At 38.1% G+C, this 24,202-nt stretch overlaps 1 protein-coding gene across 34 annotated transcripts in view; it reads left to right on the plus strand.

Moving 5' to 3' along the window:
- THRB (thyroid hormone receptor beta) overlaps window positions 1–24,202 on the plus strand; it is a 361,404-nt gene that overhangs the window by 27,810 nt on the left and 309,392 nt on the right. For 4 of the 34 annotated variants that reach the window (XM_070239019.1, XM_070239017.1, XM_070239036.1 and 1 more), the window contains exon 2: window positions 8,584–8,748. The exons of 26 other annotated variants lie outside the window; for them this stretch is intronic. The gene's annotated coding sequence lies outside the window, so the exon portion shown is untranslated. Of the gene's footprint in view, window positions 1–5,779; window positions 5,892–8,583; window positions 8,749–24,202 lie in introns of those variants that run through there. 4 more of the 34 variants (XM_070239038.1, XM_070239012.1, XM_070239028.1 and 1 more) reach the window with 2 other exon arrangements.

The raw sequence follows: 24,202 nt of genomic DNA on the forward strand, positions 1-24,202 counted from the left end.
AGGAAGCTCCTGTTACACATGGTACCTGGTCTCATTTTTTCTGAAGCAGCCAGTTCTGGAGGGGATCCCTAAAAATTTTAGTACAGACACTGAATCATAACTACAGAATAACTCCCAGCATATGATCTCATAGCCAAATAATTAACTCAAGATATCCGACAATTACTTATGAAATATGAAGTAAAACTTTTATGTTCTCCCTGCTTAGATTAGGGTAGGTTAAAGGAACAAAAGAAAATTGTTTAAATATTAATCCGTACAACATGTTAAGAAGATAAAAAGAAATCTAGTGCAAAAAAAAAAAAACCATGAACATTACAAAACCAACGTAGTGGTTTGAAATTTTCTGTGTCACTACTTCCAATACTAATGCATGTAATTGAGAGTAAATTGTTGTTCAGTGTGATTTTTCTGATCATCTTTGAACCCTGTGCTGCCCCTGATGATATTAGCTTTATAATTTAAACCAGTGGATTCATTTTCCCAGTATGATATAAAACAAGAACAAAAATAATAACTTCTGATTAATTTTAGAAAGATGAGTCACAGCTAGATAAGCCTGTTTTTTTAACTTTTTTATTTTGCTGTTCAGATGACAGAGTTCACCAGATAATACTTCTAAAATACCATTAAGAAAATATGCTAAGTGAAATCTCCTTAAAGTATGTAGAATAATGTTCTTCTTATGAGGAAGCAGGAGCACAGTGATGGGGACAGTGGGTAAGACGGTAGGCACTGTCTGATGTGTGAAGTGGTTTCTGAGACTCGAATGGCTAAAATTGAACTATTGTGCTCTATTTACCGAAATGTGTTTTGAAAGTAAAAACATGGTATTGTGCCCTCTGAAATACAAATAAATACATTCTCAATATTTACAGGATAAATACTTATTTAAAACCAGGTACCTTGATTTTTTTCTTTTAGAATATTTATCATATGTAACTTATTTGAGGATTAAAGGCCATCCTAGGTTGATATCTGAGGCTCGGTCTAAATATCATCTTTCCTGTTATGTTACTATTGGTTTGAGTTTGTCTTTCTCTTGGAAGAATATGGCTCTAATTCTCCAGGGCTTAAATCACTCCTTGGTAGTAAGTTGGGTGTTCACGGAGGAACACTCATTCTTTCAAGCTACTGATACAATGTGTACTGCCCTGTGGGGGAAGGAGGGGACACTGGACTCACTCAGTTTTACCATTTATAAAAGATTTGATGGAGGAAGTTGAAGCTAATAGCTAAATTGTGAGCAACCAATGCATTAACTAGTACCCTACTGAGTGACCTGAAAGAGTTGAAAATGTTTAACTCACTGAGAGGCAATGATATTGCAACTGGGGAGAAGAAAGCTCCTTTTTTTTTTTTTTTTTTAATACCAAGGCAATTGAGTATAAACTACAGACCATAATTTCAATCTTCTGTAAAAGTTACGGGGTCGCGAGCCTGCTAAGTGGCTAAGCGTGCCTGAAGAGAACTTGAAAGCAGTCAACCAAATTCAGCTGCTTCATCTTTTAGGGATGAAAAATAATGCTGAAATAATTTCTCTGGCAGGTATGATCAGCCCACAATGGCCACTGTCATTTAGACTCATATGTGCGTGTGTGTGTGTTTGCCTTGATGTATTTCTTCAGAACCTCTCTATTCGGATATGGGCCTTAGACTAGCCCCATAGACAGCCCCTGAGAGCAGGTTAGAAATGCTGAGTCTCGGGCCCCACCCTAGAACTGCTGGACCAGAATCTGCGTTTAACAAGATGCCAGGTGATTCATCAATGTCTGAGAAGTTCTGCTTTAAAACACTAAAGCAATGACTGAATAATCGCCACCATTGTGACCCGGAAGAGTTCACGTAGCTTCCAAACGTGCTAGCCTTTCTCTAAAGGTGAGTGTCCACACTGGGAAACCTGACCTGCTCGCTTAGCAAAGCATAGGGCTGAAAAGTATCCTAGGCTCCTACCTATTGATATTTCTTTCCCTCCCTCCTTTCCTCTCTTCCAAACAGTGTGTAGTCCAATAAAGCCTAAGCGGTAACACAATTAGGTGAGATTTGCCAATTTGTGATACCAAAAAACCCAAACTCCACAATTTGCACTAGTTCTATCCTCTTTTCCCCAAAACTATTTCTAGAATGACAAACAAATCAGAAATTAGATGAATTCACAATTCACCGTCTTTACCCCATTATTCTCTATCTAGGATAGGTGCTAACTAATGGACAAATAAGTAAAATCTCTGCAAGAAAATTATTAATACACCTGGATAGCATACGAACTGGTTACTGAATGAGCAGAAGACAAGTAAACACATTTACCACTATTATGTACGTAACTATTTCACAGGCCCATAAAATGGAGAGGAACCTGGTTTCCTTTTAAGATAGTTTCTATCCAGTGACAACCAAAACAGATTGAATGAACGCATTCCTCTAAGCTTCATAAACACTTTCAACTTATTTTTAAATCATTGCTCTGAGAATCTAAAAAGACGGTATGCTTTCTTTCTTACTGACTTATGTGAGAAGATAATAGTTTGCAGAAAAGTTCAGTGCAGTGGCTGATAAAATGCTGTAAAAAGATATTTCAAAGAGTAAAGCAATAATAGTAATGTCAAAACAGTGTCCCCATGTTCTCCATCCCGCTTAAACGAGCACTGGGCCTGGCACATCCGTTTCTCTGCATAAGCCAGGTGAAATGGAGTAGTAAAAAGCAATCCTGTATTTCCTTGAATCCTATAATACAGTTCTCTCTCCTCTGTTAATAAAATATCCGCTTGGAAGGAAGCCAGAATTCTCTTAGGTGGTTTAGACTTACTGAAATAGAAGAAAACTGGGAAGAAGAGGTAAAAAGGAATATAGAAGTAAAAAATTAACTTTCGGGGTCAAAATGCTTATCTGAACAGATTGACTAGCCTCAGTATTTTTTAAAGTACTGTGTTGATACCAGTATTTTAAATTGAATCATAAGTAATGATTTAACTGAATTTATGCTGCATCCTCAACTCTCAGCAGCACTGAGGACAAAATCACTTTTTGAATTCACGTTTCTCACCGACACAGACAGGAAGACACGTGGGATAATCAAAGCCCCCAAATTGGGTGAGATCTCTCAGGGTCTCAAAAGCAAGCGTTTGATAAGGAAGGGAAGGTAAGAAAAGAAAGGTGTTGCTGGAAAAGTTGAAGGGAGGATTCAAAATCAAACTGAACATCCCATTTGCGATGCCTTTCCTCTCTACTCAGGAACTGAGTAGTGGAGGTGACCGCTCCCAGTGTTCAACACCGATGAAAACCCAAATCCTGATGTTAAGAGACGTAAACCTAAACCTCCCAGTCTCTGCTGTCTTTAAAAACACCTTAAGTCTTTATTCCCACAGTGCCTCACACACAGCCAAGCACTCAGTCAATGTTTATTGGAGGAATGGTTTCCAGAAGAAGCCATCTCGCTAGGTGGACTCATCCTTGCTCTTTTCATACTTTGAATGGAATTCCTTTTCCACACATGAGACTTAGTTGTGTAGAACTTTAGGCTGGGGCCATTTTGGCAAATGCCATTCACTATTCTGCATTTTGTATGGAGCTGTTGAATAATTAAAAATAAAGCTTTAGGGGGCCAGCCTGGTGGGAGAGTGGTTAAATTCATGCACTCTGCTTCAGTGGCCTGGGGTTCACAGGTTCGTATCCCAGGCACGGACCTAGTCTGCTCATCAAGCCATGCTATGGCAGTGTCCCACATACACAATAGAGGAAGATTGGCACAGATGTTAGCTCAGCAACAATCTTCCTCAAGCAAAAAGAAGAAGATTGGTGACAGGTGTTAGCTTGGGGCCAATCTTCCTCACCAAATAAATAAATAAATAAATAAAAATAAAAATAAAGCTTTCAGGGGCCAGCCCAGTGGCACAGCAGTTAAGTTTGCACATTCCACTTTGGCAGCCCAGGGTTTGCCAGTTTGGATCCTGGGTGAGGACCTACTTATGAGGACCTACTTGATGAGCACCGCTTATCAAGCCATGCTGTGACAGGCATTCCACATATAAAATAGAGGAAGATGGGCACAGATGTTAGCTCAGGGCCAATCTTAGTAAAAACAAGGAGGATTGGCAGATGTCACCTCAGGGCTAATATTCCTTTAAAAAATAAAAATAAAGCTTTGGTCTGGAAAGCTCTGATTCTCACTCTCCTTACCTTTATGGTCTTAGGAAACATGTTTATTCTCTCTGGGTCTTAGTTTTCGTACTCCAAAATCATAATCTCTTGTCATAATGTCTTGTCTTAATGTCTTGTCTCATCTTGTCCCACTCTAGAATTCTATAAATCTGGCCCTAGGATTTCAAGTCTACCTCTAAACAATGACAGAGATAAGAGACAAGGAATTGTGAGAAGAGCAGGAGATCATAAATTCATCTTCTGTGCTTGAAAGCGAATTATAGATACTCTTTGGTTAAGCCATAACTACCTTGTAAAGGCCAAGTGTAGGTCCAATTTTAAAGTGTGGTAAAAACTATATTCCATTATTTTTTTTATAACAGCTTTCTTGAGATACAATTCACATACTATGCAATTCACTCATTTAAAATGTGTACAGTTCATTGATTTTTAGTATATTCACAGAGTTGTGTGACCATCAGTACTATCTAATTTTAGATCTCTTGTATCACCCCCCCAAAAGAAACCAGGTACTCATTAGCACTCGATCCTCATTTTCCCCCCAGGACTAGGCAACCGCTGATCTACTTTCTGCTCTATGAATTTGCCTGTTCTGAACATTTCATTTATGTGGAATCATGCAATATGTAGTCTTTTGTGACTCGCTGTTTTTCACTTAACGTTTTCAAGGTTTATCCATATTGTAGCATGTGTCAGTACTTCATTCCTTTTTATTGCTGAGTAATATGCCCTTATATGGATATACCATATATTTTTTTTTTCCATTCATCAGTTGGTGAACAGTTGGGTTGTTCTACCTTTTGACTACTATACATAATGCTGCTGTGAACATTTGTGTGCAAGTTTTTTTGTGGACATATGTTTTTATTTCTCTTAGGTATTTGTACACCTAGGATTATGTATTGCTGGATCATATGGTAACTTTATTTTTAACCTTTCAAGGAAATGCCAGACTGTTTTCCAAAGTGCTATGCCATTTTACATTCTCATCAGCAGAGGATAAGGGTTCCAATTTCTTCACATCTTGACAAAAAATTAATATTTTCCATTTGTTGATTAGTATTATCCTAGTGGATTTGAAGTGGTATCTTGTTGTGGTTTTGATTTGCATTTCCCTTATGGCCAATGACGTCAAGCATCTTTTCATGTGTTTGTTTATTGACTCTTTTTATATCTTTTTTGGAGAAATGTCCTCTAAGATCCTTTGCCTATTTTTAAATTGTATTGTCTTTTTATTATTGAATTCTTTGTATAGTCTAGATACAAATGCCTTATCAGATATATGATTTGCAAAACTTTCTCCCATATATCCCAATGGAATATAAATCCATTCTTGAATGCATTCATTTTCTTCTTTATAAGTATTGGAATCATGAGGAATAGGTACCTTGATCTCGATCCATATAATTACCTATTATACAGGGACATGAAGAATCTGTCTTTATTCCTAAAACATCTGTGACACAGCAGGACCATATAAAATCATGTGCAATGGATGGTTCAGCTGTTTCTTGATGAGAGATTTGGCACCAGTGAGAAAATCAATCTCTATCTAAGTTATAAAGAGAGGTAAGTAGTCAAAAGATATGTGATTGAAATAATTCATGTTTATCATTATTAGGTATTTATGGAACACCACTATGTATTGGGATTACATAAGAACAGTTGAGAGTTAATTCACATCTTATTGGGATTGATAGTCATGAAGACAACACAAGAACTTTAAAAAAACGGTATACTGTAAGCTCTTTAAAAAAATCATTCTTTAGTGATTTTTAGTTGTTTCCTTCTATGTGTTTTCCAAATATTGAATATTTGGTTTAATAATTTTTGTTCACATGTCGGAAATCAAGAAGTATAATACCTATGTACATATATATTTTTTTTTCTTTTTGTGACTCTCTCTTACTAAAAGCAATGATCTTAGTTATTTTTAAGTGCCCTCTTCAGTTAATTTGTAGAAGTCTTTAAAAGAGCTATCTCAGGGTTAATTCACTCATTCAACAAATAACTGTATGTCTATGTTCCAGGCTCTGGGATAGGGGCTGGGAGTAAGGTGGTGGGTGAAACAGACCTTGATTGTGTCTCATGGAGCTTAAACACAATGAACAAGTAAAAATACAAAGAAATTTAGAGTTACAAATTTTTATTTGCTATAAAGGAAAAGAAGACAGTACTATGAAAGAATAATAGGGAGATCTATTTTAGGCTGAGGGGTCAGGGAAGTACCCTGAGACATACGGAGGATTAGATGGTGCCAGTCAAAGGGGAAGGAGAGCGTTGCAGGCAGAGGGGACAATGTGTGCACAGCCCATGAGGAAAGAAAGAGTTTGCTTGGTACAAGGAAGGGCAAGAAGGCCAGTGGGATAGAAGAGTGGTAAGTGAGGTGGGGAAGGATAGGAGATGACATCTAGGAAGAAGAGAGCAACCAGTTCACATGGGAGATTGTAGGCCACGTTAAGGAGTTTGAATTTTATTCAGGAAGTAGTCGAATGGTTCTGAGGATTTTAACAGAGGAAATGACAGGATCTGATATAAACTTTAAAAAGGTCATGTTGGCTACTTCAGAAAGATTGATGTATGGAAGTGAGGTAGAATTAGAACCAAGATGACCATTCAGGAGGCTTTTGCACTTGCTTGAGTGAGCAGTGATGGTAGTGTGGACTAAGGTACACAGTGGAAAACCAATAAGGTGAATAGATTTGGGATTGTTTTGGAGATGTGGTATAATGACTAAGAGTGTATGGTAAAACCAATAAGGTGAATAGATTTGGGATTGTTTTGGAGATGTGGTATAATGACTAAGAGTGTATGCTCTAAAGCCGAACTGACTAGGCTAGAATACTAATTCCCCCTCTTACTAGCTGTATGATCACAGGCAAATTAGCTTCTCAATGCCACCATTTCCTTAGTAGTAAAATGGAAATAATAATAGGAATCATCTGATAGAGTTGTTATGAAAATCGAATGAGTTAATAATGCTCTATATGCATCATAAGAGCACCTGGCACATAGTGAATGCTTTAATAAGTGGTGTTGGAATTATTTTTACGACTTAAATAAGCAGGTTTTGGTGATGGTTTGGATCTTGTTTTGGACAGGTTAGTTTGAGATGTGCGTGAGATATCCAAATGGAGATGTGAGGCAGCTGGAATCTGGTGCTCAGAGTAGTGTCCTGGGCCAGAGATAGAGATTGCGTTCAAGATCAAACTAAAATTTCCTGGATAAATTTGCAAAACAGTCAGCACTTGGAAATAATTCACCCTTGTCCTAGATTGGCCAGTGGGATATCAAAACAATTCAGTGACTCTGACTTTCCTTGGAGAGGTGGCAGATGTGGCAAAGAGTGTGGAAATTGTCATCAAACAGACAATCCTTTGGATTTTGCTCTCCCATTTACCAATTGGGTGACCATGAACAAAGTGTTGGCGATAGATTCAATGGGTGGGAGAGGAGGAATCATGGACAACTCCTAGGTTTCTGTCTTGAGTGCCATATAGTTTGTCGGGCCAGTTCCTGGGATGGAGGAAAGTGGAAAGAAACATGTTTCTCAAAGCCTCAGCCTCCTCAGCTATATCTTCCTCATAGGTGAGGACCTGAAAGAATGTACTTGAAATGCCTAGCATAGTACCTGGTGCATGGTGGAGGCTCGGTAATGCTTTTCTCGTATGCTTTGGGCTCTGCTCCACTTCTTGCCTCAACTGTAAGCATCTCCACCACTCCGACTAGATTTGCTTCCATTTTTAGATTAAGATGTAAGATAGGAACAGTGAGGTGACAGAGCAGGGCCAGGACTAGGGTGAGGTGACTGAGGCACTTGCCTTCGGCACCAAAAAACTAATAACAATAAATATTATTTTAATGCAATATTTTGAAAAATTAAAATCACTGCAAAAACATCCAAGATGAATAAAATACTATATTTTTGATAAAGACAGGATAAGTTGTACTGATTTCTTCTTTTGCCTCAAGCTCTGGTGCTCAGTGTGGCACTGTGACGAGGTGAAACGAAAGAAAAAAAATCTTCCACCCCTGGGCCCCCAGCACTGTTTCTCATTTCTTCGAAAGTTGGTAGCTAAGAGCCAGTCAGCAGACTTGTGTACGCCAGTGACCTCTAGATGCTAAAGAACGTGTTCTAACGTGTCTTGTGATACTGGGTACACTTAAGATTGGGGTTTGAGGCATCTACTGGCCCAGCCCCTGGCCTCTTTCTATCAGTTACAATGTGGGAATTGGAGCTAGTTTCCTGGGTTCGCCCCACCTCAGTCAATGCAGCCCCTCGTGACCCTGGAACTGTTGAGCAAACACCAAGTGAAATAACCCGATGCTCTATTAAAGGCTGGGGTTTAAAGGTCAGCTTTGTGCTTATCGGCTGCTAGTCTGATTCCCTCCCTAAATGACTCTCAGGGCGTTTTGTGCTTGCAGTATGGACTGAGAAGATGAGCATTGCCGCTCAGAGCGGGGAGGGACTGGATTTGGAAGGAGCTGTCATTGCCAACAGGAAAACAGCAGGTCAGGAGCAGGCGGAAGATGAATGGAGGTCCCCCGGCAAGGAATGCTTCCTTCTGAATTTGACTTAGAAATCTAAAGGTACCTGTGGTACATGTGGTGGCTTGTGGCTTTCCGCTCTTTCCTGTGAAAATCAGAAAATTTCAGACTAAGCAGTTTCGTAATTTAAACGTTGTCAGCAGGCGGATAGTGAGTAATTAAAGGACAGGTTTGTCAAAGCTCATATTTATCACGAAGAAACCAATTGTGGAATTTTGAGCTTTCAGGTCACTTTTCCTCTAACAAAATCTGGGTATGGGAAGCCAAATTTTTTTTAATATATTAGATACTTTTATTTCAATCTGAAGGAAAATTCTTCTAATACTTAAAATGTTTTACTGCAAATATATCATTGTAATATATATTTATGAATGATTTTGGGTGAACAATAGTGAGTAAGAGAAAGAGTCACATGATGTACTCTGAGGCTGCTGCAGAACACCGTCTGCAGGTCAATGGCACTTTAAGATTGCAACATGTTGTTTGGTGACCTTCATACCACTTGACTGCACGCACCTTAATCTCTCTCTCAAAAAACGCTGAGCCTGCTATAGATTGGTCGGTTGTTTTTTTTTTTTTAAACCCAGTTTTTCATTTACCTACTACTTTATAACGCCTGGTTTAATTTGTACAGAAGGATGAAGTTCATTATTACATAACTCAGAAACCCATCTTTGAGTTTTTAGGAAAAATAAGTTCAAGGGTTGTCATGAATTGAGACTGAAAGACGTCAGAGATAAACCAGGTGGTACACTTTGAAGAGGAAAAGTAAAGAATGCCTCAGAAAAATTGTAGAATAGGTACACAAATGCATGAAGGAGAAGAAAATGACACTTTTAGTAATAAAGGATCTTTCAGACTTTGAAACTTATAACTAAAAGTTCAGAAGTAAGTAAATGTTGGAACAAAGCCGCTTTTGTGAGGGCTGCCAAGGTGTAAATATGGAGTCTGCTGGAGATCTCACTGTCCAGTCACCTGCCCCTTTGTAGAAATTGCTTTTTGAGTATTCAGTCTTTATTTCTCAAGAATTAATACAAAGACTTTTCAGACTATGAGAAAATATCACATGGTCCCTGAGCTACAGTTGTACGATATACCCATGAAAGTTTTCTTTCTTAAAGAATTAAACAAGATTTTCAATTGTCTAAGTAAGAATATTAAAGTTGTGATACTTTGTTCAAAGGATCTAGTTTCCTTCCTTCCTTCCGTCCCTCCCTCCCTCTTTCCTTCCTAACTAACTGCCTAGCTAGCTAATTCTCCTTCTTTCTTCCCCCTTCCCTCCCTCCCCCCTCCTTCCTTCCTTTCTTTGCTCATTCATTCTTATAACGTCTACTTGAGCACTCAGATTATCTTCTTTCTACCTTTATAATTATTAGCTTTAAATCAAAGCATTTAGTCTCACTAAGAACCTAAAAGCCTAGTCAGTATCTTTATCTTTTTTAACCTCCTACTATTCATCCAAGCTTAATCTTCTCTTTTTCCTCATTATTACTGTAATTACGAAAACCAGCATATATATATACATACACACACACACACACACACACATATATATATATACTATTTAGCTAAAAGATAAGGCTAATATTCTTTAAGCTGTATACCCTATTTTGAAAAATCTTCACTTACCTCTCTAAACAAAATGCGAATAGTCACAGAATTTGTAGACAAGCATTATCAGAAAACCATTAACCTGACTTTCAGTTTTCAGGAGAGAAAGTAACAAGTTCCAATGCAAATCAAAGCTGTTGGACTAAATGTCGGTCTATTAATAAGCAGGGGGAACAATTTAGCTACTTCCCCTGCAGAGCTAAAATATAGTACTGCTATCTTTTTTCCGGTGGTGTTCTCCAATGAGGGTTACTTGGTCCTGGGAATTTCCTGTCAAAAAGCCCATTTCTGTCGATCAGCCATTGCACGTTCCTGGGAATGGTTAATGTGGCAGTGGTGTGGCAGACTGAATTTTAATATGAAAGTGGCCTGCCCCAATTTCAGAAATAGGTCATGCGTATGTGAACCCATGAAAACAGTTGGGAGCAGGTTTAAAGTAAAGAAAATTCATTATACTGAATTACAGTGTTCATCATGCTTCTGTTGAACATGTCTGTAAGTAGCTTGCATTCAAGAATTTGAAATCGTTGTTTCTTAAGAACTTTCTGTTCCCTTTGGTCCTTTACTTTTCATTGACCGGCTTTGCAAGCCCTGTTTTGTTACTCCTTTAACTAGCCACGTGCCTTCCTATCCATCACTCCCTCCCATCAAATTCAGAATTCTGACTTTGCCTTCCAACTCAAGCCACTCCTACTTTCACTTCCTTCTGTCTTACCTTTGTCCTTGACCTTATTTTGGCTGGTTTGTTCGCCATTCTCTAAATTCATACTTCCCTGGCTTGTCTTTGTGTGGGCTCCTCTGTCATTTATTTTTAACTAGTGGCACATCATCCTTCACTGTCATCCACTAGCTTGCATTCTCCTTCCCCTCCAAAGCCAGCCGCAGGTATTTTCTTCTCTGAAAGGACCTTCCTATATTCAAATATTAAATTTTGTACCCAGAACTTGCTAACTCTTGACAATTTGAATATGCATTTGGTCAAACAACCTGAATTTGTCGTAAACTTTCAAAGACTAAGACTGTAATTTTTTATGTTTTATAATCTTGTGACAGGTGCTTAATGGGGTACATCTCAGTTCAGGAAATGGACTTATAGGTTGTGGCCCTGGCAAGATGGCAGGTAAACAAGTCTGTTTTAATAAAGACCCATATAGTAAGTCTGCTTCTTTATCTGACGGAATGAGTCAAGGAAAGGCCTGCTTATCTGTGTATTTTAGCTTTCCTAACTGATAGCAATCGTCTCTGTAAAATTGTTTATATAGTAATGTAAGGTGATCATTAATATTAGCAACGTTGTAAATTTCATAATTTAATCTCATTTGGCAGTACTGCCTTTCTCAGAGTTAAGCAATAACAGTTTTTCTAATGGAGACCTTTTTTTTTCCTATCTTAACCATTTTTAAGTGTACAGTTCAGTGAAATTAAGTACATTTATTTTGTGCAACCATCACCACCATCCATCTCCAGAACTCTCCACCTTGCAAAACTGAGACTTTATACCCATTAAACAATAGCTCCCCGACTCCCCTCCCCTCCAGCCCCTGGCGACCAACATTCTACTTCTGTCTCTGTGAATTTAACTACTCTCAGTGCCTCATGTAAGTGGAATCATATAGTATTTGTCTTTCTGTGACAGGCTTGTTTCATTTAGCATAATGCCCTCAAGGTTCATCCAAGTTGTAGCATATGTCAGAATTTCCTTCTTTTTTAAGACTGAATAATATTCAACTAATGGACACTTTTTCAAGAATTTTGCAATGGCATTTTGACCCCTGTCTTGTGTTTATATGTCGTTATGCTGATTATTTCATATATGCAAGTCTTTTTCTTTTTGTAGTTATTAAGTTATACCCCTGTCTTTGTTGATAATCACTGAAATTAGATTGTGGTAGTATTAACTTGATTTTCCTTAAATTCTCAACATCATAAAGCATTCACAATTAGTAATAATTTCCTATTTTGTGATATATAGGAAAAGATACATCTTTTATATTTTCTTATGTCAAGTGAGAAAAGGAGGTAGAGTTTGCACGTTCTGCTTCAGCAGCCCAGGGTTCGCAGGGTCAGATCCCAGGTGTGGACCTGTGCACCGCTTCTCAGGCCATGCTGTGGCAGGCATCCCACATATAAAGTAGAGGAAGATGGGCACAGATGTTAGCTCAGGGACAGTCTTCCTCAGCAAAAAGAGGAGGATTGGTGGCAGATGTTAGCGCAGGGCTAATCTTCCTCAAAAAAAAAAAAAAAAGAAAGAGAGAAAAGATTTTGTAAAAAAAAAAAAAAAAGGCCATTTTGATCACCAAAATACACATTACATTAGTCACTTCTCAGAATTAGACACATTTTAGGCATTTGCAAAAATTAAAAATAATTTTAAAATATATAAATTAAGTTTTTTCTTATTAAAATAATCATATTACAAAACATTTGGAGAACAGGCACTACAAAAATCATTTATAACTCCATCTCTCAAATGTAACTTAAAATTTTAATGTTTTTCCCTCCAGTCCTTTTTGCTTATACATATTTTTATTTACATGGTTTTAATCATGGTGTGTTATCATGCCTCTAATACTCTAAGAAAGAAAAGCTGCCCAACAGAAATCAACATAGCTTCAAAAGAATGTGAACTCTGTTTGATTGAACTCAAAAGCACCTTGGGAAACACAGTGAGAAAAGCACAGTTAACGTGTCTTTCTACATCAACGTTCTGCTGTTCCACTGCTGGTTGGGTGGCAGGCATTCTCTAGTGACTTCACTAGAGCTGGTGGGTGCCATGCAACTATTGGCCATAATTATGGAAAACAGATCTGCTGCTGGAAAGTTGAAGGAGACAGGGACAAGCAGAGACAAAAGATGGAGACCCTGTGGGCATCTTGGCGGTGCTGAGCTCCCTGCCTTCTGCAGTTCTTCCTCAGAGTCTGAGGATGCCTCATTATCCTTCCATTCAAGCTCCTTTTCTGATTTGCTTTTTAAAATCGGGGTTCTGTTTCTTGTCACTGAAAGAGACCAGACTAATCCTTCTTACCTTTGACCTATTTCTGTACTGTTTAGGTTTGTCTGAATGATTTACTAGCATGATGCACTTCAAATTGATACTACCACTCTTCAGTGAAACTTCACCCAACAATCAGGCGGGTGTCATTTCCCCTGTGCCTCCATGACTGGGACCTCGTAGGTACTTAATAAATGTTTACTGAATGAAGTAGTCTTGATGATAAATACTCTCTTTCACTGAAACCTGTAGCAATCTTCTTGGGCAGCAAGAAGCCACTACTTTTCTTTGTAGTTCAAAATCCTGTGATAACATGTAGTTGGCCACTGAAATATGAGTCCTTCTTCCCACATCTCGTCGCATTTGAAGAGCATTGATCACTGACAAATTCTAAGCACAGAAATGATCAGACTCTTTTGAGTTCTCTTGGCTTTCATTGGTGATTTATCATCCAATCTCTACCCCTCCCTTCCCTTCCAAGACTCAGCCCTTAGAGTTTTGGTGTATAGTACTCTAAATTTACCTTAAGGGTGACTACTATTGTTCATCCGAAAAAGAAGGTCCTAGTGTCACTGATTATACAGAGGATAAGTAGAAGTAAAGATATCCCTCTGTCAGGATAGTTATATAACTGACCACTAACAGCTGGTAATTGAACTTAGAATTAATATATTAACATAATAAGATACAACAAAACATATTCCCTTTGGGATCAAACCTTCCCCATTACTGCAAAGAAGGGCATAGTGTGAGAAAGCTCTCTTCCTAGCTTATGGCTAAACTTAGTTAATTGTTACAGAATGGTGGATTGTATAGACTACTCAATAACATATAAAAAGAGCTGACGAGTTTTTCTGATGGTAATGTATTATAATTTATAACATTCATTAAATGCTTCAGGTTTTTTCCTAATTGAATTTAAAAATAAATGCGTAGTTCTTTGAAATTCCATTGAGTTGGTCAAAAAGTAATTGGAAAGTGGATGATATGCTTGCTAATTTTATAATTAAATTGTGTGTTGCTAATAAGTTTTAATCTACCTTTTTAAAAAATTACTTGATTTTTTAAAATAAAAACAGAGGCAATATTTGCATAATTGTGTTCCTTATGATCATGGGGGATGGAAAATTTGCAAAAAATACTTTGCAAGGAGAACAACAGTATCAGCCATTTGCAGCTGGGCTAGCATGTAGTATATGTTGAACTGTTACTTATTCCCTTTAGGAAAATAGGGGTTTAATTAATTCTTTATAATATTATTACTTGATGCAGTGCTAACCCAAAAGATCCAACTGTATGTACCACTACACTATTTTATAAATCAAAGAAATACTGCCATCAAGACCCTAGACTTTGATTAAGATCAGAAGGACAGGAAAATGGCAAAGGGGAGGAAGAGGCCATGGCAATGCAGGAGGAGACTCTAGCTGTGTACTCTGGGTCACCCGAAGTGTGACTGCTCCTTCAGGGCTGTAAAAGTTCGTGCTATTCAGGAAGTTCTTTTGGATGATCTAATCAAGGGGCTCTTTGTTAAAAGTCTAGGACAATCAGTTTAATCTCTTGTTTATCTATTTGTCAAATTAGATAACAAACACCCCCCCATCTACCTTCCTTCCCAACATATCTTTTGTCTTATGAATATGTGCATGTCTCATCAATTGGAATATTAATTCCTTGAGGGAAGATGCTACAGAACATGCGTTATGTAAAGAAATATATCTACCCTCTGGGAACTTAATTTCTTATTGAGTAAGATAAAGAAACCACCCAACTAAAAATACAGTATGTTTCAAGTGTCATAGAAATTGATAGAGTTTATCAGTTTGTTTAAACTACAGGAAGTAGCTGAAGAATAGGTTGACCCCTGTTTCCCTAGGGCCCAGCCTAGGACCCGGCACATAGTAGGTACGCAAACTAATAAATATTTGTTACTGTTAATGATGTTGATATAAATAGATGTTGAAAAGCTTCTATGGTCAAATAAGTTTGGAATATTCTGGGTTAAAGTGAAAAAGACTATTCAGTCTCTAATATGCTAAAGTACATTGTGAATTTCCAAGAGGGTGGTACAATGTATTTGTCTGACTAGGGAACTCTTTACAGTTATGGAATAGCTTGTAGGACTTGCATTCACTGTAACACACTTTGGGAAATACTGCAAAAACAAGAAACACTTTGGTGATGATAAATGTTCAGTGAGGCTACATGGAGGGGGGCTCTGTTTTATTGAATCCCACTGTATTTGTTTGCTATTGCTGCTGTAACAAATTACCACCAATTTAGTAGCTTAAAACAACACAAATTTATTATCTTGTGGTTCTGGAAACCAAAAGTTCACAATAGGTCAGCCAGGTTTTGTACCTTTTGGAGACTGTAGGAGACTCTGTTTTCTTGCCTTTTCCAGCTCTTAGGGCTGCCCAAATTCCTTGGCTCATGGCCCTGCATCACTCTGACCTCTGCTTCTGTCCTCATATATCCTTCTCTTGACTCTCCTGCCTCTTTCCCTTATAAGAACCCCGTTACTATGTTGGGCCCATCCAGATGATGCAGAACAAGCCTCTCCATCTCAAGATCCTTACCTTCATCACATCTCTAAAGTCTCCTTTGCCATGTAATGTAACATATTCACAGGTTCCAGAATTAGGATGTGGACATCTCTGGGGACCATTATTTAGCCTTCCACACCACATTGTATTTCCAAGACCGTAAAGGGCACCCAATAAAGATTTTCTGAAAATCATTGAGTGATTGAATTGAATGGTTTTGGTAAAGCTCTCTGAATTATGCTGGTGAAGGAGAAGTGGACTTCTGAAATCGTCATTATAGTGGGCCTTGCAGGAAATTTGAAGAGTATAGGGTTTTTGTTGAGAAAGATCTTTCCAATATGGATAGTGTTCTGAAATGATCATTTCGCAGTGACAGAATGCATCTCTGCAGAAACACACATCACCCCCTCAATAATCACTCAGCATGCTGACCTCCCTCCAGAACTGCTTCCTGTGTTGGGATTGTTTTGTTGGGGCCAGACTTTGAGTGGGAGGAAAGTGGAGGTTGGCAGAGCTGAGGGGGAAGAGACCAGAGTGGAAGGAGCAGAGAAGGAATTAGCCAAATCTGATGGAGAGATGGCTTCTGGGATGATTCCTGTTAGAAGCCGAGATGGCTGATGAGAAACCCACTCCACCATTGCCCTCTGAGATAGTGCAGTCAAGTAAGAGGACACAAAAGACAGACGTCTTCATTTCCTAAGAAGGTCGTGTTCGTTGTGTCTGGCTTCTTGTTTTTCTGGTCAATCATTGTTTTGTTTTTATTCTTTATAAAATAAACTTTATTCTGATGTTTATTGTAGAAAATAAAAATTACCTAGGCTAATACTCAGAGATAGCCACTGTAACATTTTGGTATATTTTCTTCCAATTTTTTTCCCTGTGTATGTTGATATATCACAGAATCAAGACAATGGTCTAGATATAGTTTTATATCTTATTTATGCTCATTCGACTGGGAGAATTTTCTCATGGCATTAAATATTCTTCAAAACATGATTATTTAGTGACTGTGTAATGCACTTTGGGATATACAACTATAGTTGAGTGTTCATGCCTCCTGCTAACGTAAATGATACAGCCTTGAATAGCCTTGCATTTCATCTTTTGCCATCTTAGCTGCTTCTACATGATAGTAGATGCAACTAAAGGGCATGAATGTTTTTATAGTTCTTCTTAGACAGGCCAAAGGTATTAATTTACACTCCTCCTGGCAGCATATGAGAGTGTCTGTCTCTCCTCCCTCACACTCAGCAGCATTAAGCATTAATCTTTTAACAATTTTTAAAATGCTTATTAGACATTTATAGTAATTCTTTTGTAACCTCTTGATCCATGTCTTTGCCTGTTTATCCATTGAGATGTTAATATTTTGCTTATAAACTATTAAAGACACTTTGGATGTCATATCTCTAGAAATTATTTTCCTAGTTTGGTGTTTGCCTTTTAAGTTTTAATATTGTGCTATCTGATATATGCATTTTTTTCCTGCTTATTACTGCAGTCAAATCGATTATTACTTTCTGACAGAGTCTACTGCTTCTGTGTTTGGAAATTCTTTGCTTGGCCCAATATCGAATAAATAACCACCTATATGTTTCATAATCCTTTATACTCTTTTAAGTTATATATTTTTAAAATTATTTTTAATTTAATATGTAATCCATCTGTAATTTAGTTTGATAGGATGTGTGAGGTAGACATATAGTTTTTAACTATTCAGATAGTTACTCCAACACCATTAATTGAATAATCCCTTTTGTCTTCATTGAGTTGTGATTAAATCTATCTTGAATTAAATTGGTATATACATTTCTGTATGTAGGCTCTCTGTTCTATTTCTTTAACCATCTGTTGAGTATCGTAGCAGAACCATATTATATTTTGTATAGCACATTTCCATTTCTCATATGGCAAGCCCTAACCCCTTCATTATTCTGTTTTAAATGTACCTTAGCAATTATCATCTAACCATTCTTCAAGGTGAATGTGGGAATTAATTTTCAAATGAAAAAATTCTGATGTATTCTGCATGGAATTATGTAAAAACTATGAATTATTTTGGAAGAGTTTGCATTTTTATAATTTTCAATCATTTCACAGTCTGCCTCTGTTTTTTCAAGTCTTGTTTGATGTGACAGAAAAATTGTTTCTTTATACAAGTCCTGCATGCTTTTTTAAGGTTATTCCTAGGCATTATATACTTTTTATTTAATTATATTTGGGATTTTTCCTATTGTTTTCTAATTAGTGCTTACTATTATATGGAAGTTATTGATTTTTATATTTTGTTTTTGATTCTATTTATTATTGATATACATTTTATCACCCAGTTCTTCTGAGTTTTCTTAGTAAACAATCATATTACACCAAATTATGATTCTATTACTTTTCTAAAGAGCATACCTCTTATTTCAGAATTATGCCTTATAACATTAGCCGGAATTTCCACAGCAATGTTAAATATACTTAATGGTATTCTATTTTTATCTTGTTTCTGATTTCAACAGCTATGATGGGTTTTTCTAACCATGTTAAATTTTATTGCATTCCTAATATGCTGAGAGTATTTTTTTAATCAAAAAGGGGTTTTGAAATGTTATAAAATGCTTTTTGAGTAATTTGGTAAATTGTCTGTGAGGAGAACATAACATGGAAGCCAGAGTATAAAATTTATGGCCAAATATACCTGGGCTTAAATTACGCCTCTTCCTCTTAGAATTGAATTGAGAGAGTTATTGGTCGTCTTCCAATTTCAGTTTTTTGTGCTGTAACATGAGGATAATAATATAAATATCTTGTAAGGATATTGTGAGTATTCAATGAGAATTGTTTGCGATTCACCAGACTTGACACAGAATATCACATTTAAAAAAAATATTGTGTAATTTTTACCTTTGATCTGTTAAAATCGTATACCATAACCACAGATTTCCTAATGTTTAATCATCTTTTTATTCTGGAGTAAAGCCTACTTGATCATGATAAATGTTTTCTTAATTCATTGCCGTATTCAATATTTGTTTCAGATTATTGCATCAATTTTCATATTGATTTGGTTTTAGTTGAATTTTTACGCTGTGTTGTTAGTTTTGACAACAAAATGATGGTAAGTTCAGGTAATAATTGGAAAATTTTTATCTTTTTCTGTGCTCTGGACTTATGGGAATTATATTTCCCTTGAGAAGTCAAAAGAAGTTTTGTGTGGAATTTTCTATGCCTGGATTATTTTTTGAACCAGATAATGCTTTTTCAACTTTTTAAGATTTCTTTTTTCTATTTGTTGTTGTTTGTTTTCTCTAATCATTGGGTCTATTCAGTGTGTCTATTTCTGTTTGTGTCAATTCTGGTAATTTATGTTATGTCTAAAAATTGTCCCTTTGTTAGAATTTTTAAAATAGTAAGCATGGAGTTGAACATAGTATTCTCTTATAATTTCTAAGATTTTTCTCTCTCCCTTTTTCTTGGTTTATTGTATAATTCTGAGGTTTATTTGACTTATTTTTAAGAACTATCTCTTGGACTTATTTAGACTACTGTTTTTGTCTCTCTCACTTCTTTAACATAATCTCATAGTGATTAAAGCTTAATTTTTATGTACTTTTGACTCTGCAACCTCAAAAGTCGTCATCGGTAGTCCGCGATCATTTCTTGAGTGCCTCAAAGGCCATCCTTAAGAGAGTAGTTGGTGTCTATTTTCATTCCAAGGCTGTGAACTATTGTGGACCAGTCTGCCTGGGTTCACATGCCAGCTCCACCAGTGACAATCTGTGTCATCTCCAGCAAGTTACTTAACATTCTTAACTTAGCTTTAACAGGTTAGAAAGTACTTAGACTTTCTATGCTATAGTTTCCTCATCTGAGTGTGAAGATATGAAGCTCTGAGAGCAGTGCCTGGCATATAGTAAGTAGTTTTTAGCTGTTGTCATTATTATATTTGAGAACTAACACTATGGTTGTTCTCAAGGTTACAGCATATGAACAGAGTGAATGGAAAACTTGAGGATAAATTGAACTTTAAAGTGTTCTTATGTGGGAGGGGTGTCCAGACTTTAGAAGAACCAGACACTCTGAAAAAAAGATACAGCAGGTATTTAAAGAAAAGAAAAAACCAGACCATGAAGTTACAGATAATCTGTTCAAAATCTTCATTAGTGGAAAACAGCAGTCCCTCACATGCTTATCCCATCTGTGTGGGTCGTCACATTATCTGCTGACATCTATATTCCAAAAGTCAGAGATAAACCTGTTTTCTTGAGGGAGCCAGCAACTTACAGGAATGGGGCTCAAGTTTTTTTTTTGGGGGGAGGGAATTAATTAGACAGGATGTTTCTCTTTGGAGAGGGCTGTCTAGTGGTGCAAACTCTTTTTGTTTTTCTCTGTCTGCCATGTGAACAGCACACCTAATCATATCGGCGGCAGGGCACGGTGTTGTTTGCTTTCTCACAGTTGTCACGTAGGCAATGTGAGGTGATAAATTATAAAGGTGATTCAAGCATATATGTGGATTATACTGTGCTTTACATTTATTGTCTTGGTTCATTCAGTGATATTCCCTTGGAGTTGCTAGGCTTCCTAGAATACTTTCTTAACCTCTGCTACTGACAACATTTTCCTGTACCTCCCCAAAGGGAGAGGCATCTATCTATGTGCCTCCACTGCTTTCAGGATAAAGTTCAAATTCCGTGGCACAGCACAGAGGGCCTCTCCAGGTCCCGCTCCTACTACTGGTCCTCACTGTGCCTTGCCATGCTAATCATTGTGGCAGAGGAAATTCTAAAATAGCCCCCAAGATCCCCACCCCCTGCTCTGCATAACCTCTGTAATCCCCTCTCTGCTGTGGACAGGACCTGTGAATATGATGGGATTGTCACTCACTTCATTACATAAAACTCCTTCTTAGCAGAATGAAGAGAGAGATTCTTCTGCTGACCTTGAAGAAACAAACTTTCATACTACATGGCAGGGAATGGCGGGTGACCACAGAAGCTGAGAGCACCCCCTAGTTGGCAACTAGCCAGAAAATGTGAACCTCAGTCTTGCAATGCAAGGAACTGAATTCCCCTAACAACCAGTGAGCTTGCAAGGGGACCCCAAGCCTCGGATGAGTTTGCAGCCCCAGCCAGCATTTTGATTTCAGCCTTGTGAGATCCTGAGCAAAGAGCCAAGCTAACCTGACCCATAGGACTGACCCATGGAAACTGTTAGATAAAACATTTTGTTTTAAGCCAATTTAGTAATTTGTTATGCAGCAATAGGGAAATAATGCAGTCAGCTAGTCTTCTTGTGCTCTCTTATCACTGGTCACCTGTTTTTCTTAGCACAGTTGCATTCCATGTGTCCCCATCCAGGGCTCAGTTATCATCCCTTTGGCTTCCCCAGACTTGTCATCCTCTTTTACATGGAAGAAAATTATTTTCTTACTCTATGTTTGGCCTTTGTCTCCTTGAATTATTTTTATTCCTAAAACTATTATCAGCTTCATATTCTGTTTTTATATTCTATTATATGTATTTTGTAAGTTAATTATTTTACATTCTTCAAAACTCAATATTTCAGAATACGTATCTGAAGGAGTGAAGTCATTGTTGTATTTGGGTCTTGGAACAAGTGTGAATTAAGCTGTGTGAGTACTACAATGGCTCCTGAGAGGGTGATCTCTTATGGTAGGCTATGAAGTTCCAGCCTTGGCCCTATTAAGGTATTGCTTTTTATCAATAATTTTAGCGAGGCTATCGATTACATATTTGTCAAAGTGGTTGACATGAAGCCTGGAAGCATACACATAATTAGAGCAACAGAATTAGGATCCAAAGCGATCATTTCAGGTTGTAATGATTGGCCAACTCTAACAGGTTGAACTTTAATTGAGTAAGTGTAAAAACCTATAGTTAAGCAGAAAAGAAAAAACCGCTCTAGAAACTAAGGGTGGGGTGAGACAGAATATGCAAAGATATTTAAATTAGTTGTTTACAAGTTAGCATAAATCAGTGATATTTTGGGACTTTTAGTAGAGCTCATTTGAATCATAAAGTTAATTTTAGACTCTATTAATGAACTGTTGTGTCTAGAACAAGAAGAATAGTCTTCCTCTGCCCCATGTGGGTCACACCACTCCTGGAGGATTGGGTAGTTCTGGGCACCTTCTTTAATGGGGTCATAGATAACCTGGAACTTCTCTATTGCACAAGGGCCAGATGGGTGAGCAGATTTGAGATCATGTAAAATATTGTGGAATAATCTGAGTTGTGGATATTTTGCCTGTAGAAAAGAAGATATCTAAGGATTAGACTTCCTTTCCATGACTTAGGTGAATAGAAATCATAGAGAAATAGATTTTTGCTTATATTAAAGAAGTAACTACTAACATGTACAAAATAGCAAAAAGGCCTGGGCTGCCTTTGGGAGTTACTGAGCTCACTGTCCGTAGGATGTACAAGTAGAGGTTTGGGTGGAGGAAAGCAGATTGGTGAAGAAGGCTTTTGCATGCATTGTCACCATGAGAGAGTGATGGACTGAAAGACACCAACACATGTAGTTAGAGGCCAGAAAGTTTCATTAGAGGTAAAGAATACAGAAACTTACGTATATAGTTTTATAAAGTAAGAGGTAACACAGCATGATCCCAAGCAGAGGATTGGCTCCCCAGATTACCCAAAGTCTCCCACGAGAGGGCATCTACCCCTAAATTAGGCTACCCATGTGGCATGCAGAGTCCTCTGCATTTGAGAAGCTGCCTGTAGCTGATGCTGTTAGTGGTCCACCCAGATCCCCTTCCATGGGCTGGTGTACCCATCCTCCAACTGCTGTGGCTGCTGTCTGCCAGCTTCTTACATCTCCACCTTCCCCTGTAGAATTGCCCTTGACTGATGCCATCTGCCTCATCTAAAGACGCCTACTGCCCCCTTCCCTGGGGGCAGCCCTTGGCCAATGACTGGCAGATGCAGAGGTACAACAGCTCCGTCTTCTTATCTCTGTGCAGCACAACCTCTGAGGATTAAGTTGCACTCCAGGGTTCCTGGTGGGATCAAGCTGGACTTCTCCTGACACCTCATCTTTGTTGCCTTTCCCTCTGCTCTGTCATGCTTCCCTCACTTCCTCATGCATCTCCCCTGAGAGCCCTGACTTGCACAGGAATCGTCATCTCAGGCTTTGCTTCTAACAACCCTTTCTAAGACACCATCTGTGCCTTTTTGGGGGGGATTTATGACCTCCTGACCCTCTGCATACAGGAGTTTCTGCCATTCATCTATCCTCTTACCCAGTGCTAATAATGGGGCCAAGATATCACTCCTCTATATTTAAATTCTGGGACTGGGTGAAGAGAAGGTCATTTTGCCAGAAGCATCCTTAGCAGCCTCAGTCTTTGTCCAGCAACACTGGAAGAGATGCCCTCCAAGTACCCTCCCCACTCCCAAGTCAGTGCTTGTGTGGTTCTCATAATACCACTTTATGCCTTAAAGCACACAGTGTGCCTGCACACACACATACTCACACACACAACTTCTTTTTGTTCCTTCTCTGACCCTGGTAATGCTACCTGACTCTCTTAGGGAGATGAAAAGGTTGGAGGCTTTGCGTATCTAGCAACCATGTTCCAGGGGTTATCAGATTAGAGAAACATGAAGATTAGTTGGTGTCTATCTCCTTTTCTCTTTTTAACTGCCTACAGACATCATAATGGGCACCTGGCTGATCACCAGCCATACAAGGTGGTGTATGAGAGAGGAGGAGGAAAAGCTTGGTGTGGCGAAAAGAGGCCTGGTTTGGGAGTCTAGATTGATGTGCTTAATTCCTGACTCTGGAGTTAAGCTGGATAGCCTTGTACCTTCAGGTCATGTAACCTTACTTAATCTCAATGTCCTCGTGTATGAAATGAGCAGAATGTGCTTGCCCTACCTAACTGACAGGTTTATGATGACCAAGTGAGATAGAGCGTCTGAGGGCATCCTAGGAAAGTATAAAACCCTTGACAAACGTGAGATATTACTCAGATACTGTATTAAAATGCAGTTCTGTTCATGAAGAGCTTGCAAAATAGTAGGAGAGCTGAGGTATGAAGACAAATAAAAACTATGTAAGGTGGAGATGGTCCACATCATCAGGGAGGCACTGAGTTCTATAGGAGTGCAGAGGCAGGCGAACCTGTTTCCTCCTGGGAACATTTGTTCTTTTGGCCCAAAAGTATGTTCGTCTTCTTCCCTGTATTTCCTTTCTGGCTTAGGGCATGCAGTCAGTAGGTGGGTGTTGGTGCCGTCAAGTGAATTCTAACCCCTAGCGATCCTGGGTACAGCAGAGTGGAACTTTGCCTGGTCTTTCTGTGCCATCCTCTCATCTTCTGGTGCTATAC

Source organism: Equus caballus, chromosome 16, assembly GCF_041296265.1.
Source record: "Equus caballus isolate H_3958 breed thoroughbred chromosome 16, TB-T2T, whole genome shotgun sequence".
In the NCBI taxonomy this organism is placed as follows: domain Eukaryota; kingdom Metazoa; phylum Chordata; class Mammalia; order Perissodactyla; family Equidae; genus Equus; species Equus caballus.